The 17,009-nt window shown below is 36.0% G+C and overlaps 1 protein-coding gene across 4 annotated transcripts in view; it reads right to left on the reverse strand.

Annotated features, from left to right (window-relative positions):
- ZBTB20 (zinc finger and BTB domain containing 20) overlaps window positions 1-17,009 on the reverse strand; it is a 785,615-nt gene that overhangs the window by 432,568 nt on the left and 336,038 nt on the right. Inside the window, exon 1 of one of the 4 annotated variants that reach the window (XM_043595984.1) lies at window positions 2,628-4,302. The exons of the other annotated variants lie outside the window; for them this stretch is intronic. The gene's annotated coding sequence lies outside the window, so the exon portion shown is untranslated. Of the gene's footprint in view, window positions 1-2,627; window positions 4,303-17,009 lie in introns of those variants that run through there. 4 annotated transcript variants of the gene reach the window in all.

The following is a 17,009-nucleotide window of genomic DNA, read 5'->3' on the forward strand; positions in this document are numbered from 1 at the left end:
TTTGTAGGATTGCAATTTAGGGAGGCATAAAATTAAAATATCTCTATGAGAAAATCCATATGAATTTCAACATAGGTATTCTCAGCACCACAGCATTGATTCTGACATCCCTCAAGAACGGAAAGTCAACTATACCTGTGTTAAAATATGTGTGTTCAGTCTTTAGACTAACTGTACATAAAAAGTCCTAGGCTTAATCTGCCTAGCAAAGTGCACAATTTTGAAAACATGTTGCTTTTACAAAATTTTATACGTATACATGTAATAATATGTGTGTATACATGTAATCTACTTATAGTATTTACACACATTTTATTTAGAATCTTCAAACCAAACACCTTAGTCCTTTACCTCCATTATTATTTTCTTTTAATTAAATAATTTTCATTAAGCAAAGGGACTGATAGGTCATCTCAACACCAGTAAGTCAAGTTGGTTTCTGCATTTCTTATAATAATGGTCTAGCTAGTCTCAGACTGATTTTAGTAAAATGCAGGTAAGTTAAAAGTACTCCTACTGGGCACTAGACACCTTAACACTGATACTCATCTTGATTTGTCTTTATGTGATGGCTCTGGGCTGCAATGCCATTATGTTTGGGATTTCAATGTGATTTTTGTTCTTATATTAATTTCCAGATCTCATATCCTTCCAGATGCCAAAGAAACATAGTACTACCCTGGAATAATGTCAAGTTATGCTCATTTTAGGGGGCTTCCCCCCAGCATGGGCAACCAATAGCTGATTCATACTTTCATTACATCACAATTAGGTTATAGAAGTGCTCTTTAGTGTGCCCTCTGCACGTCTCTTGCAACTTATTTGTAGATAGTCCAGAAGCTTGCAGCTGGACTTCGTTTTTGTTCCAGCAGTCACCATTTTATGTTTCTCCAATTCACTGAGAGTTTCACTATTGACAAGTCAACCCCAAATTCCAAAAGGCACTTAAATTTAGTGGGTTAAATCAGAGAGAAAATATTATTACCATTACCTTCCCATAGATTCATGTCACTTGACTACACTTTGCCAGGCATTCCGTACATATCAAAAGGGTGTAATGATACTATTCGCCCATAAAAGACTCATGAAAATACTTAGCAAAAGTAAGTGGCTGCAAAACACTTTTTAAAATCAAAGCGTTGTAGATTTTTTTTAATCTTGCATAGAACTCTGGTTCAATTTTTGAGCCTTTCCAAGTCCTCATAATTCTGTGGTATTCATAATAAAGCCGGCAGATGGTTTAGTCTCTGAACATATGCTTTAAATGCCCCCTTTGCTATTCCAAAATAATGGACCAAATTGTGCCCTCAAATAGTCACAAGAAACTTTAAGGAGGAAATATGAGGACAGAAGGTTATCCAGTGGGAATTAAACCTTAAAAATACACATTTTCTAAACTTTCTTATGAGCTCTATTCTACATACAAAGACAAACGATACTTTTTAATAAAGTAAGATATAGTAAGGAAAAATCCAACACAATATTGCATGGTTCAAGGAATAGATTAGAAGGTAAAATACAAGTTTCTTATATTTATATTTTAAATTTCTCATTCTCTAAAACTTTTTGAGTCATCTGATCTAATTTCTGGGTGATTGCCAGATTTTCCATTTTTATTATTATTCCCACTATTATTACTATCATGTAGATGTTGTATCATTAAAGCACTTTGCAATTATTAATTAGTTAATTTAGTTTAAATTATGTTTATGTCTTTGTTTTAAATCCATGTTATTCATAGTTATTATAACCCTAAAATGCTGTTTCGCCAGCCAATTATTCTCATTTCAAAAACAGCTTGTTGTCAATGAAAGCAAATTTTCTAGGTTTTCACAGAATATAGAATTTACCCTCAGTGGATATACATATTTTGATAATGCTGTTCATATAAACTAGCTATATACTTAGCAGAGTATCTCTGTTTCTTACTGCCTACATTTTATACGTGGAATGAGCCTTTATTTCTATACTTATATTTTGATACATTTAAATTTGGTTTTGAAATAGCCTCTAAACTAGTCTCACTTATTTCACAACGTCTACAAAACTCAGTAACGTGATCAACATTTCAGATAAAAAGAGCACACAATTGATAATAAGGACACTTTTGTTATTACAGAAGCCTGACGTTTAAGTAACTATTCCAGAACTGTAATGTCCCTTTCGGAATTCTGAACAAGGACTAGCCTGGTGCAAATGCACAACTGAGTTTACTTCAAAAAATAAATGCAATCGTTGTATCCAAATATGTTTGGGACACTGTTAAAACAGGTCATAATTAAATGTTGAGAATAACTAAAGAGACCTAACTCAGGAGATAATTTTATACAGGTATCCACAAATACCGGAGCAAAGTTTATAACTATTATTGGGGCAAAATATTAACACATATCCTTCTGCTGATAAAGACATAAAGTAACTCTAAGAAAACAGTCTCTCTCGTTTCTCTAACTTTCACCGTAAATGCAGCACTGAAACTAAATTCTCAGTCAACTTAGAAATACACCGAGCAGTATTCTAATAAACAACAAATTGATGTTAAAAGCCCACCAGATTAAAAACTCCCCCCATCTCTCCCTTGCTTCCCCTTGTTCTTTCACTTTCCATGCACACACAATCACACTTACCTGCACAAGTCTGAAACATCAGCCTATGTATTTTTTTTGAAATGTACTCTGTACCGATGCATTTTTCTGTGTTTCTTTCTAACCCTCGGGAATGTTAAGAATTTAGGAAGAGAGCCACAGCTTAAGAGAGCAATTATTTGCCAGTAAATACTCAATTTGCTTGTCCTGTGATTTTTCTTCTAACTTGCATATTCAATAATCCGTCCCTGACTGCGTCACGAGCACAAAAAGTCTTTTCTCCAAAGGAGAACACTTTCGCCAATCAACCTTCAGCCATGCCAGGGCACAGCTCGTCAGGGTGATTTGTTAGCTTTAATTAATAATTCCTCACGCTGGCCATTTTAACAAATAACACAGTGAGACTGGGACGCTAGATGGCTATGATTCAGGCCGATAAAACTACAGTGAAAGGGGGTGGGGAGGGGTGTGGGGGGGAAATTCAGACGCCGTTTATAAACACCTCTAATCATACTCTTTCAGTTTACAATATAGAGGACATCTCAGCTGAATTACCACGTTATGTCCACCAATTTGTATTCAGATGGGAGCCATATGTTCCTCCACTTTATCTGCTAAGGCCTCCTCGGTGCCAATGCATTTCAGGCAGACAACATTTACAAAAGAGGTCTCTAGCCTCCAGATTGCAAAAGTTTACTGCAGGGTGAAGTTGAGAAATCAGACATATAAGGCACTTCTCAGTGAGCCTGCGTAACAGTCTAGAAACACAGAGGTAAGAGTTACGAGTGTCAGATACTCTCTTATTCTGCTGTCTGACACTGGGCATTTCACTTAGTCTTTTTAAAAGAAATCTCATACCTCATCCTCAAAACAGTGAATAATAATGGCTGATTTGTTCATGCATTCCACATTTATTGAATCCCAACTATATGCCAAGCACTGTATTAAATGCTGAGAGTTTTTTATGCAAGTAAGACTTTTCTAGTGAACTGACACAACCCTTGTTTTTTTTCTCCCCCACATACAGATAATATGCTTGAACAAAGCCACCAAACAGCATGCAAATAAAAAAGATTTGTAACACTGTCTCTGTGGTTCCATCAAGTAATCAGTACTTGATAGCACACCTGAGTCCACGTGCAAAAGAGACGCTCAGACTAAAAGCAAAGAATATGGAAAGGTAATTTTTTTCCCCCAAAGATTAGAAAATTTCCCCCAACGTGACTAGAACACTCAGAAACATATCAATCTCTTCATAAGCAAGTTAAAACATTCATAAGCAGTTGAAAAATATGCAAAGACATAGGAAATTGTATTCGTGACCCTAATCTAATGTGTGTGTGTATGTGTGTCATTGCAAGTTCATTAATTTATTGGATGCATATTTATTGAACACCTACTTTATGCTAGGAACAACTAAGTAGTAATACTGGATATCTAGATATTAAAAAATAATAATAACACAGGGCTTGTCTTCAAGAAACTTACAATTTAGTCACTAGACTCTAAAAGAAAAAATACATAGCTAATGTGAAAACAGAATAATACAATATAGCGAGAGCAGTGATACAAATATGCATAAAAGTAGGAAACAGAGCTCCTAGAAGTAATATATGGACTATTCCTAATGGAAGAGTGGGAATATCACTGGTAGGAAGAATATTCTAGGGAGAGGCAAACCTTTGAACCCTTTTAACCCTTTTAACTCTTTACTCTTACTAGAATTAGATGACCAGTTAGAAACTGTGGTATTTAAAGCATGGTAATTTCAGATCCATAATAGCAAACATTTCAGGATTTAAAAATAAATTAACAAAGGAAAAAAAGCTCCTGCAAACTATAATATCTTGACGTCATCAGATAAGTATGCAGCATCTCCAGGACTGGGACAAATAGTGACAATATATGTCTTTCTTACTTTTAATGTGTTACTTTCAGTGAGTTTCCGTTGGGTCAGACAAGTAGGAAGCACTCGTGACACACACTACCTTTTTGTTTCGTCCAGGCCATTTATCTTCTTTTACTGTACATACTTGGACAGCTTCTGTTTTCATTGTACCAAAAGATAAGTCATATCTACATGACTATTAAAGAGAGGGGAAAATCTATATCCACTTGGTGGTCACACATACAACTCTAGTCACAAAAGGCAGGCCATACTGTACTAAGGATAAAAATCTTGAGGAAAAGAAATGATACTCCCAACTCCCCAAAAAGGCTCTTTCAGAATCAATAAGTGGTTCTGCAAATTGTGTACGATTCCTAATGACATTGAACATTTTGTTTTATATTAAATTCAAAATGTGAGGCAGTAGCCAGAATACTGCATTTGCCAAAGATCAGTAACACATAGTCAGTTTAAAGAACTGATACCATGTATTCATCCATTTAATAGATATTTATTGAGCTCCTAGAACTTTGGATATATTATCTTATTTAACCTTCACAATGATATTATGAAGTAGGTCCTAGTACCATCTACGTTTAACAGATTATGAAACTCACAGGTAGCGAATCTGGATGTGCACTATGTGCATTCATTCTAAATATGAGACCAGTGTCACTAATACCCACCGAAGATCAGTTCCATTACTTTATAGTTACATAGTCACACATGTGTTTATGTTATTATTTTTATTCTAGCAAAATTAAGGTGGTTTTAGGTTAATTTGAAAATTAAACTAAACTGTAACTACTGAGAGGCATGTCTCACAAAATAAGACTGGAAAGTAGTGTTTAGGGTATCAACAAGCTAGTAGGCTGCACTGAGAGATTAACTGACAACAAGCTCGAATGTTTTAGGTGATAAAAACTAGCACCAAAAGCCATATGCCACGACAGCCCCCTTCACCCTTGTTAAAACTCCATAGACTTGTAGAAGATAATGCAGAAACTTGTCCACTTTTAGAAGCAGAATGAGTGAGTGATTTTAAAAGAGGAGAAGAGGACTTTAAGTCAGAATGGCTTACGTTTTAATCCTAGCTTGGCCACTTACTAGCTTTGTGTCCTCCGTCAAATGAAGTAGGTTGTCTGGGGCTCCGTTTTCTCATCTCTAAAACGGTGTCTTGGGAAAATTAAAGGATATGGTGTACATAAGGTGCACCATATAGAAACTAGGTCCTAAAAGGTGCACAATACATGGCATTTTAAGTATCCAAAGTTAAAGCTTATCAGATACAACTTAGACATACTATTTCTGGACTATCTAAGCCTGCCTTAGACAATAAATGTAAATAAGTCTTAGCTAATGCAAATTGGAGTTGGTAATCTGGCAGAATATCCTTTGAGAATGTTTATAATATAGCCAAATGGTTGTGTTTAAGAAAACAGCTGACAGACAAAATAGAAGACATGGGAATTTACCAGTTAATAATAGAAAAAAATTCCTATGTTTCCAAGTGAATAATACAATAAATATTACATCTTATTTAATGGAGATGGAAAAGCTTCTTTGGGATTCACTGGGGAAGCCACTCCTCAGCACAATCACACGCTCTCCTCAGATAACCCGACGTTGCTAACTTAACCAACCACCAGCCAACAACCAGTGTTCTCCAACTCCAGGCACTCTGATGCCCTCTCCACATACTTTCTTCTCTTTTGGACCTTGATTAAGTTTGGTCATCTCCAGTTTCTGACTATTGGAGCAAATATTATTGTTAGGTTCCACACACATTTATTGATGGTGATAAAGCTGGTTCTAGGTGAAATGTGGTATTTCTTCATGGAGGAGTCATTGGAGGGGCTTCACACAGGCTCGTCTCATTTACTTGAAAATGTATGTAAAGTTTCGCCTTTGGGTATTTCTTTGGGATAAAGGACTTGCTAGATCCTGCATAATTGGTCCTTACCCTATGGCCTCTGGCCAAGATCAAGTTTGTATGGGAAAACTAGCAGATGAGTTAGTGAGCATAGGAAATGCCTGCACCATACTCACCTGGGCAGCCAGAGCTTTCTAGAATCTGCTCATTTCTCAGCTGGAAATCCTAACTGATAGGGAGTTAAAGTATAGAAGATAACTTCATGTGCTCTTTCCCTAGACTGGTAACAATGACTTTAGTGGTAACAATGACAATGAATTTTGGCCTGGTTGGTTCCCTCCTTCTTTATGAACTGCTTGAGTCTTCGGCCTTATAATGGGAAATTTAATCTTTTTGTTGAAAATGACGACAAGCAGAAGTTATTACAGAAACATTTCAAAGTAGATGCTATTTGTATAAACTTTTCCCAAATAAATCCCATATACTTAATACTTTACAAATGTATACATTTTTGCATATGTATATAAATACCGAATTCTTAAATGTTTTACAAAGTGACAATTAGATAAGGAAGGAGGGGGAAGATGATTTACTTTCAGTTTCAAATAGAAATTTCTGTCTAAGCAAAGAATTTTAGAATTCTAACATTCTGAAACTGTTAAATGTTGATCAATATATTTGGCTTACTAAGTTGAGGTTAAAAACCTTAAAGTTTTTCAAAAGTTTCTAGTGCCTGGAGGCATTGCTTCCTCAACGAAAATCTCCAACCTTTACAAATGTGAAAATTGGGATTCCCTGAAGGAGAAAAATGTTTCTTGTCAGAAAACTAGTCATGGCTAGTTCAGAGTGAAGGAGTCTGAGATCTTATCAGCTTTCCTGTGACCCTGCTATGTGATTTGCTAAAAGCCATTTAATATCCTCCTATGTCTCAATTTTCTGTCTTCTTATCTATATTGCCTGAATGACATTAAGAGGACAATGCGGATCCAATATTTTGATCATCCCATAGAGCATGAGCTAAAACCCTAAATTTCATAATATCTGAATGATACTACCAGTATCAAATCGGCAGACACTTAACACCCTGCACAATCTTAAACAACATATTTAGCACCTCAGTGTCTCTACTTTTTCAGCTATAAAATGGGTAGTCATGTTTACATTGTCCATCAAACAGTGTCTTGAAATGGAGAAATGGTCTCATAATCTATTAAAACTTTCAGCAAAAATTTCATACAATGTCTACATTTTGACCAATATCATCAAGCCACTAAAAGTGATTTTCAAATATAGTAGAGAATTTATTTCAAAATACTGAGGCATACAATGAAGTAAATGTTTCCAGATACTTATGAAACAAGCCTATGAAAAGATAGGGAGGAACCCTTTTATTTGTGTGGCCACATTTTATGGTAGATCCAAGACCCCAGGAATGAGAAAACAGAATCAAGGAAAGCAATTTTTAGCAGACTGGTGAATGATATAGAAAATAAAATGTATTCACTGATGGGTTGGCAGAAATGTTATACATGTGCTTGGAGAACCAGAACTGTTTAAGCAGCTTTTCCTACTTGGCAGAACTGTGTTCCTGAAGTGTCCCCTTTCAACCCCCTCCCACCTCTCATTTTTTGTCCTACAGTGCCAGGTGGGCGCAGTGATGACCAAAGGGAGGGGTAAGACAGAGTCACTCACTGTGGCAGGACCCACTCCAAGGATCAAAGAGCCGATCTTGCTATGCCTGCCAAAACCGGAGCCTGCCGCAGAGGGTAGCTCAATGGCATGGTACCTTGGGAACCCCAGGGGCCGCTCCCGGTGGGTCTGCACCTGGGGGTGCGGGACGACTACCTGCTAAAAGCTGAATGTGCACATTTCCTTACCCACTCACGGCGTTTGATTTCAACACGATGCTGTGCTAGTAACAGGTTTATTGAACGTTCTCAGTAGGATAGATCCTATACACATCACAAAAAAGCATAATTTCTTTCTAGTCAGATTTCACACCTTATAGGATTCTAAGGAGAACTCGGATTCTCCTACATTAGTGGGTAAAGTCTTGGGCAACTAGTAGTCAAAATAATTCAACTTCCAAAATTTTATCACCTATATATTAAAAAAATTTTTTTTAATGTTTATTTATTTTTGAGAGAGAGAGAGAGAGAGAGAACACGAGTAGGAGAAGGGCAGAGAGGGAGACACAGAATCTGAGGAAGGCTCCAGGCTCTGAGCTGTCAGCAGAGAGCTTGACACAGGGCTCAAACTAACAGACTGTGAGATCATGAGCTGAGCCAAAGTCAGACGCTAAACCGACTGAGCCCCTCAGGTACCCCTATCAGCTATATTTCTTTAGTTTACATATGTATCAGGAGAAAATTATACATTCATACCTCAGTTATCCAGCAAGCTCATATTCACTTATAGGCCTGTCTCCATTTAAATGGTAGAGAACCCAGAAAAGGAAAATAGAGCCCTTGAAAAACTTCAAAAGATGTTATAAAATATACACTGTTGCCCAAATTCCTCTTTACACATCAGTGAGACTTTAATTTAGAACCAATACATTCTTTAATACACAGTAACAATTCTTGGGACTCTCCATTCATGTTCAATGGGAAAATGGGACACTTCCAGAAGAAAGCACAATGGTAACTGTAAGCAGTAACCCCTCTGTATCTCTGAATGAAGAGGAAACAGAGAGAGGAGGGGAGGGATGAAGTATCCAAGGCTGAGAGCGATGTACACCTTGCAAACATGTTTATAATTGAGTCTCTCAAAAATCAATGTGATAGAACTTGACACACAAAAAATAATGTTCCTAACTGTCATGGGTTGAATTGTGTCCCTTCAAAATCACTATGCTGAAGTTATAATCCCCAGTACCTTAGAATGTGAACTTATTTGGAAACAGGGTCATTACAGATGTAATTAGTTAAGATGAGGTCATATGGGAGAAGGGTAGTCTCCTAATTCAATATGACTGATGTCCTTATAAAAAGAGGGGATTTGGATATAGACACACACAAAGGGAGAACACTATAAGAAGATAAAGGCAGAAATCAGGGAGATGCTTCTACACACCAAAGAAAACCAAGGATTGCCAGCAAACCATCAGAAGTTCGGTGTGAGGCATTGGACAGATTCTCTCTCCCAGCCCTCAGAAGGAACCAACCCTGCTGACAGCTTCATCTTGGTCTTTCAGCCACCACGACTCAGACACAATACAGTTCTGTTGTTTGAGACACCCAGTTTGTGGTATTTTATTTTAGCAGCCCTAGGGAACTAATACAATGATGATGATTGAGGAATCGTGATGTAAATATTAAACCATGCTCAGAACACTTTGTTTAAGAAGATTGAAAAATAGAAGATTGACGGCAAAGAGAAATGTCATTAATATGCTTTAAATAAATAAATCACTTAATGTTTGAGTGGCATCGAGAGACTAATATACATGGAACATACAGTTTTTAACTTTTGCTAATTCAATAAAATGTTGCCACCTTCACTAAAAAGACAAAGCAACGTGCACTCCATCGAAGACACCAAAGAAAGACTCCCCAGCCTCTAATGAGCATTTCTACTAGCCAGGTTGATAAATACTAACTTATTTTTTTTATTCATTTAAAATACATAGCTTAATGAGGGTGGGATGGTTACCACAAGAAGTTATCAGTACAGAAGAGGCTGCCTACATAGAAGGGAACTATTAAGAAATGGAATTTGAGTTTAGATTGAAATTAACAAGTATTCACGCAGATAAGAAGCTACACACATTTCTAAGTATGGGGGAAAATAAGGAAACTGAGGCGAAGGAAAAGTGGAAACAATTGTAAAGAAAATATGAAAGAAGGCTAGCTGGTATTGAGACTAAAACAATCCAAAATGGGCACAGAAAATGATAAAAAGTCCTGCAGGTGGTAACAAAGACAAGAGATAGTAGTAATCCTGTATTCTGAACAGGAAGAAAGTTAAAAACATCTAGTCCAAGAATTAAGCTTTCTTTAACACTAGTGCTCTGAATGCTTTTGTGTGAATAAGAAAGACTGTACCTTGATTTTTCTTTAAAAGGATTCAGTTGTGGAATGGAAACTTTTTTTTTTCTTTAAGCATAAACTAAGCAGTTATGGCAGGTAGGTCAAGGAAGAAATAAAATACTTCATGGACAGGAAGCTATAACTTTCTACAGTGTTCCCTGGAGAAGTTACAAAAAATAAAAATAAAAAATAAACAAGGATAAAATAGGACCATAACGTTTGTTTGTTGTGTTAAATAGCTTTAAAATCCTACCTCTGCTAATTGTTCTTAACATTTTATTCAGCCAATTATCAACTTAATCTGGGAAAGAAAAATCAACTTGACTTTTTGACAGCCAAGTCAATCCAACTGGAAAATTCAAATCCTACAAGAACAGGGTACAGGGAAAACTCTGCACAGCAACATTTTCAACTGCCAACAGAAATCCATAATAACAATCATCTTTTTCTTTCTTTCCCAAGCTCATTCTCTCTAAAAAAAATTAATGATGGTACAGAGATGTTGGATGAAATGAAAAAGTGAAGAGAGCTATTCACTCTTATGGTAATAGAAAGTTGTTACTCAGGATGGTCAAAACTGTAATCTTTTTCTTTTCTTCATAGAAGCTGGAGCTGTCCCTATCTACATCTCAAAAATAAGTCAATTATATCATTAAACAGAAGAATTACAGTTTAATTTCATCTATTTTCTATGTTAAACAATTCACACATCAGTTTAATTATTTGTTTTATTTTATTTTTTCCATTGGGGGAAATTTTAAGCTTAGGTAATTATGTTCAAATAGGGAATGAAAATGTTGAAAAGGAAGGTGAGGGATATTTTTTATGTGGGTATTACCTTTTCTTTCCACTGATTTCTGAATGCTTTCTGCTATAGAAATGCCTTTTGGAGAGATTCACTACTTCTGGTGGATAGGAAAGAATGCTCTCCAAACTGAGATGATAGTAAAATGAATAAATTCACACCAATGGGAAAATAAATGAGAAGGGGATGAGGAAAGGGATAATGTTATAGCATTAAAAAAAATGTTTTTGGCCCTTACTCAAAGTAGTGCTTACTCAAACTTTCTCCTCTGAAGAGAAGTAATTGAAAAGAGAAAGGGGAAGGAAGGAAGAGGAAGGAAGGAAGGAAGGAAGGAAGGAAGGAAGGAAGGAGGGAGGGAGGGAGGGAGGGAGGGAAAGTAGTGGGGGAGGGAAGGAGGAATGAAGGGAGGGAAAATGATTCAGTGATTGAGCATAAAAGCAAGAAAGTAATAAAGTGGAAAAGAAGGAAAGAAAGAGAGAAAGTCACTAATAGAGGTACTCTCTCATCCCTTTCTTAGAGGCTGGCCCTCTAATCTTCCTTCCTCACTACCTACATGATCCAAATGTTTGAGACACAACTGGAATAGTTGAAAAGGCAGTGGAGGATGAAAATTTCTCTTTTCAAGTAATGTTCACTTAGGTACAGAATTTGAAATGCACTGGGTCCAAGTGTTTTTAAGCTCATGTGCCCTTTTGAGAATAAAAAAGTTATGATCCTCTCCAAGGGAGAAAGAAAGGACATATTTACAAATGCATATAAAGTATACATAAACATATTCATATACATACTTATAAAGTACATTTGCATACATTTTCAAAGGGTTCATATAAATTCTGAACTGATCCCTGCACTCCAATCATCCATTACTTCAATGTAAAGATCTATTAGCTCTAGAATCAGGACCAAGCCAAAATAAATAGGTGAGGATAGGGACATGGAGAAATGGGAAATAAAATGAACCAAACCAACCAACGAACACATCCATAAAAAAGATGTCCCTTGTCCCCAAGTCAACTTTTAAGCTTTTGATTGTTTTCATTATTTTTGGAACTTAGAACAGAGAAAATTATGACTTCAGTAATGGACTATTTAACAAAAATAAAGATAAATATAGAGAAACATCTATAATGTTATAGTGATTCTGTATATTTTTAATCATTAATTTTACATTCCTCCTGTTAATTGCCTTTGGTAATGCACTGACATGTAATATGTTCTGATTTTGAATATTAGCTCTAACATATACAATAGTATTGAAAACCAGTGCTACTTAATACTGGGAATAGCAACTCATCAGACACATAAGAAATGACATGAAGAAGACCTGGTAATGGAAATGAAAAAAAAAAAGGAATAATAAACTAATTTTAACATTTTAATTAGACTGTACATATTTGAAGACAAAGACCATGCCATAACTGTAATAGCGAGGATTGTTTACATTTGTTTAAAACATAATAATTTTCATAGTATTTCATAATCTTTAAATGCCTTAGGGTATCTTTAACTCATCTGACTTGAGTACCAACACTGGAAAGTAAATAGGAGAGTTATCTTTATCTTATAAGTGAGGAAACTGAGGTTATAAATGATTAAATGACATGTTTAATATCATATATGTAACATGTGGCAAAGCAAAGACTTACAACCCCAGTATTTGGATTTTTCTGCTGTCCTATATTTCACTCAAGATATGTTCATTACACATTACTTATGTGTTAGGAACTTAATGTCGCCTTACTTTGAAAATGAGGAAAATGCTTTATACCCTCAAATGAGTTCATATCCATGACATTTGTGTCCCACACCAGGATTTGGTGGATGCAGTAGAGTGAAACAGAAAGTATATTAGCTGTTTTAGAGGTGCAGGTAGATATATTTAAACGTATATTGAGTATATTATGGAAAGTCTCTACAACTGACATGTGTATGTGTGCGTCCATGCATATGTGTGTGGAAACTAATGTGTATTTATTTATTCATCCTATTAGAAAACAATACTATCAAGTTAAACTTGCACTTCATTATTATTAATCTTGCATTCAGTGGTGGCACATATTGACAAACAATTTATACATCTTTCTTACATCCTAGAATTCAGGACCCACCTGAAGCAAAACTGTGAAGTGTAGATGAACCTTATCTCCAGTTACTCTCCCTTATCTCCCTTGACCTTGTTTCCTTTTGATCTTTTTAGCCCTTCCTTCAACCTTACCAAAAGACTTATTTCTGGTCCCTTTTCCCTGGGGTGCTAGAACCTTCCTCTTTAATTCCAGCTATAAACTGGGGTCCTTATTCAACTTGGATTCCTACTACTGTGTCCTTAGCCCAACCTGCCAACCCCTGAATTGAAATGCTGCCATCTATCTGACTAATTTCACTTTGCCTTGTGCCATGCCTACACTTACCAGAGCACACATTCTTAGATACCAGGAAGAGACTTGATATGTTCCTATTTCATGGCATGTTATAACTGCATGTATCCCAGCCCTCCAGGTAAATCATCTTTACTAATATTTCAGCAACCCCATTTCTGATTCACTCAATCTTGACTTCTTTTGGCTACCCTTTCCCAGCTGGACTACCACTATGGTTCTACCATGGAGAATAAAAGAGTGCTGATGAATAAAACCTGGACCATAAGCCAAAAAAACCTCCAGTCTAGCTCAGGTCCTAATGATCAGCTTGGTTTCCTGTGCCCTCATTATTCTATGTATCAGGTGAGGAAAAAAAAAAAACTTTAACCAAATTCAATGAGATATATAAGGATCAATGTTTGTTAGGAGAAAATGTACTGACAGATTTTGTAAGTATTCATATCAAGTCTTTTCTTCTACTTCTAGATCAAAAAAAGAATACTCAGAATAATCTAGAAATATATAATAGAGGTGATCTATTCCTCTAGAATTCATCTATAGTAGGCTAAATAATTGCACCCCAAAAGTGCCCATGCTCTAATATCCAGAACCTCCAGAACATGGAAAAATGTTATGCTACATGGAAAAGGGACTGTGTAGATATAATTAAGATCGTGGACCTTAAAATAGGGATAATATCCTAGGTAATCCAGATGAGTCCAATCTAATTACCTTACAAGCAGAGAATATTTTTTCTGGCTGGAACTTGACAAAAAAGATGAGGTAAAGGGGAAGTCAGAGAGATTCCAAGTGTGATAATGATTTGAGGCACTCTTGCTGGCACTGAGATGCAGGGACCTGTGTGCAAAAGGCTAAGAATGTCCTCCTCAGGTCATAAAGAGATGGGCACCATAGTTCCACTACCACAAGGAATGGAATAAGCTTGGAAGCAGATTCTTCCCAGAGCTTCCAGTTAAGAAACCAGCCATCTGACACCTAATTTTCATCTTGTGAAAACTGGAGGAGAGAAATCTGTTGAGCCAACCCAAAAGTCTGATCCACAGAACTATGAAATAATAAATTTGTGGTGTTATCAGCTGCTAAATTCATGGTCATTTGTTATAGAGGCAAAAGACAAGTAATATACCATTCCAATTCTATGGCCAATAGATATAATAGTTTAAAATTATATGGTGAAGATCTGGAACAGGAACCACTATTATGAACATAGTAGGTTCTTGGTATACTACAAACACATTTTTTCCCTTGATTTTCTTTTTTATGGTCATATCCCTAGAAAAAGTGAAATGACACAGGACTGAAGGACAAAGATCATAAGACTGTCTATCTGCTTAGTGCAGTGTCCTCACCAAGAAGCTTCACAAATATGCTTTTTTCCTCACAGGCAAGAATACTATCCTACTAATGTAACATTACTCACACCAATTAAATTCCCTGTCCTGAAAAAGAAAAAGAAAAATCTTAGAATAGTCACAGGTTTATAAAGACATGATGATAATGGTCATTTAAGAGACACTTAAAAGAAGGTAAAGGAAATCCAAGCAAACATACCTAAAATTCAAAGATCATATGTATACTAGGGTGTGCTGTATGAGTTGTCTTAAAACCGTATCTTTAAAGGAAATTATTTTCTAACCTACAATTATGTATTTTTATATGGCATCACCAGAGCTATTTTTCAAAGTAACTTCCAAAATTAATTTTCTTTCTTATTCACATTTTTATACAGCCAGATTCTGGCTTCAACAGAATATAACAATATTGGAAGAAAGGCAATAACTTCCAATGATTTTTTTAAGCATGGAAGGTTTAGAACTTGACTTTGGAAGATTTACTCAAGTTCATAACCTAAAACTCTTTGAGGTATAACAACAACATGCTGAAAATGGATACTTTTGTAATCAACTAGAAATGATTCTCATGGTAAAGGGTAAATTCTCAGCAGGTTGTACATATCCTACTTTATAATTATATCACAGTATGAAATAATACCAAAGAAAATAGGAGGAAATACAAATATAGTGATTAAAAATTCTTGTTGAAACAGGATAAATGCAGTTAATTGTTTTTTCTGTAGAGACAGAAAATACACTAAAAATTACTAATGACACACTGTGCAGCTTTTCTTTTGTATTCCATGAGGCCATAACAGGAAGTGTAGTTCTACTATACTTGATATAGCCTTGATATGGCCTGGTTAAGAGCAGTGCAGAATGGAGAAGGCCACTGGAGAAAAAGACACTCACCTTTCTCCTCTTGTGAACACTACATTCTGCTTCCTACAGACCTCTGAAAACTTATTTAAAAACTTTGGTCATTTTACCGGAAAATATCATAATTTTGAGGGACTTTGAGCCTCACACACAGCAAATTAATACCCATTTTATGTCTGTCCCAATTTAGTATTTCTAAAGGGGATGGATAATAAATCCTGCCAACTCTCTCTCTCTCTCTCTCTCTTTTTTTAGGGCTATTCAGATACTAAATAAACCAGGAACATTTTAAAATCCAATCTCACAAAAATCTGCTTTGCTTAACCTTCTCTCCTTCTTTAAAAAATAAGAAAGGCATGATGTTCTTTTTTTGTTAATTAATTCACTTTAGACAATTCCTTAAATTTTCATTTTAATAAATTTTTGTGTGGGTGCATTAATTACTTTCAAAGACGCTTTACAACTGTTACCTATTAAAAGCCTTTGTTAGTGAATAAAAAAAAAGGAAAAAACTTCCAGCATGCCCCCTCCCTTCTCCATTCTGAGCAGGTCCTTGCTATCAACTGCTGGAGTATGCTCGCTTTGCACCTAGAGCTATAATTATTTTGCTTTAATTTTACAAAACCTTTTGTTCCATTCCCACGAGCCCACCTGATCCTTATATTACACTCGCTCTATTAAAACACTCATGCAGAACAAAGCATGGCTGTACTGATTCATAAGTAACTTTTTTTTCTCAGTAAAATGCCACTGGCTAGGGTTTGGGACATAGTCCTGGGCTTCACCCTCCTCTGCCAGTTTTCATGCATTAGAGCAAAAAAATATGTTGTTTCAGAGTGCCATATTCTTCCCCAACATCCTTTTTTGCCCTGCTGGTTTTTTGTGTGTGTTTAAAAAAATATTTTGTTATACTTCATTTTACTCTGCAGCAAATAAGTGATACAGTGTTGAGGGTTTCTTTCATTCATATGGTTAAATTCTTTTAAAAATCACTTGCATTGCCTTCTTTAATTTTCCTTCTCTCTCCTCACTCCACCCCTTTTCCTTGAGATCTTGCAACACATGTGGGCTTTTGGCAGAAAAAAATTGCAGTGACTCATCAAGAGAATTGTTTGTTTGCTCTGAGGAGCACCCTGAGGACCCTCTGGGCTGCACACGGAGCCCTTTGATCCTAGGAAATTTATTTCTTCCAGATGTTTTCCCCATAGCCACCTTTCTGCAATGTCCCTCTTCATT

The sequence above is a fragment of the Prionailurus bengalensis genome, chromosome C2 (genome assembly GCF_016509475.1).
Source record: "Prionailurus bengalensis isolate Pbe53 chromosome C2, Fcat_Pben_1.1_paternal_pri, whole genome shotgun sequence".
NCBI classification, from domain to species: Eukaryota; Metazoa; Chordata; class Mammalia; order Carnivora; family Felidae; genus Prionailurus; species Prionailurus bengalensis.